The following is a 1,101-nucleotide window of genomic DNA, read 5'->3' as shown; positions in this document are numbered from 1 at the left end:
CAGTATAAGAAAAAGTTTTTTTTTGTTGTTTTGTTTTGGTTTTCTTGTATTTTTCTGAAGCTGGAAATGGGGAAGCAGTCAGACAGACTCCCGCATGCGCCCGACTGGGATCCACCCAGCACGCCCACCAGGGGGGATGCTCTGCCCCTCCCCCCCGGGGCGTTGCTCTGTCACGACCAGAGCCACTCTAGCGCCTGGGGCAGAGGCCAAGGAGCCATCCCCAGTGCCCGGGCCATCTTTTGCTCCAATGGAGCCTTGGCTGCGGGAGGGGAAGAGAGAGACAGAGAGGAAGGAGAGGGGGAGGGGTGGAGAAGCAGATGGGTGCCTCTCCTGTGTGCCCTGGCCGGGAATCGAACCCGGGACTCCCGCACACCAGGCCGACGCTCTACCACTGAGCCAACCAGCCAGGGCCAAGAAAAAGGTTTAAAATATTAATGAAAAAATATTAAATAACACCTAACAAAAAACAATAAAACTGTTATTTAAGACATTTTCATATTGCTTCTTGATTGGCATCCTCACTTGCAATTTTTTTCACCTATGGACGGAATGAACATTACTACAGGCACTTAGAATACGCTGTTGCATGATGAACATTAAAAAAGAGTAAGGAATGTAAATTTGTGGTTTCCACATTGGGCGGCTGCCCTGGCGCCCTCCTTAGAGAGAAACCTGATTACAAGTGCGATTTTAACAACAGGTTCACCGAACTACAAAAACTTAGGTATCGGTTCTGCTGAACCGGTGCAAACCGGCTGAATCCCATCGCTGCTCCCACCTCCACCATTTCTTTTTCTGTTCACTTCCCAGAGAATTATTATTAGATACTAGAATTTATACATAGCTCTTAATTACTCTCTTTCTTTTTAAATTGAGGTATAATTCACACATAGTATTATATTAGTTTCAGGTATAGAACAAAATGATTTTATATTCACATACATTGCAAAATGACCACCTCAATGATTCTAGTTAACACCCAGCACCTATGTAAGTTACAATTTTTTACTTGTGATGAGAATATATAAGATCTACTCTTTTAGCAACTTTCAAATATGCAATACAGTATATTAACTTTAATAATCGGCTATTAAGTCTTTA

At 43.3% G+C, this 1,101-nt stretch overlaps 1 non-coding gene across 1 annotated transcript; it reads right to left on the bottom strand.

Moving 5' to 3' along the window:
• Positions 1 to 335: 335 nt before the first annotated feature.
• TRNAT-GGU (transfer RNA threonine (anticodon GGU)) lies at positions 336 to 411 on the bottom strand. The gene has a single exon. It is a non-coding gene; the product is annotated as a tRNA-Thr (tRNA).
• Positions 412 to 1,101: the final 690 nt, after the last annotated feature.

Source organism: Saccopteryx leptura, chromosome 10 (genome assembly GCF_036850995.1).
Source record: "Saccopteryx leptura isolate mSacLep1 chromosome 10, mSacLep1_pri_phased_curated, whole genome shotgun sequence".
Lineage (NCBI taxonomy): Eukaryota > Metazoa > Chordata > Mammalia > Chiroptera > Emballonuridae > Saccopteryx > Saccopteryx leptura.
This window is presented reverse-complemented; position numbering and strand designations above follow the sequence as displayed.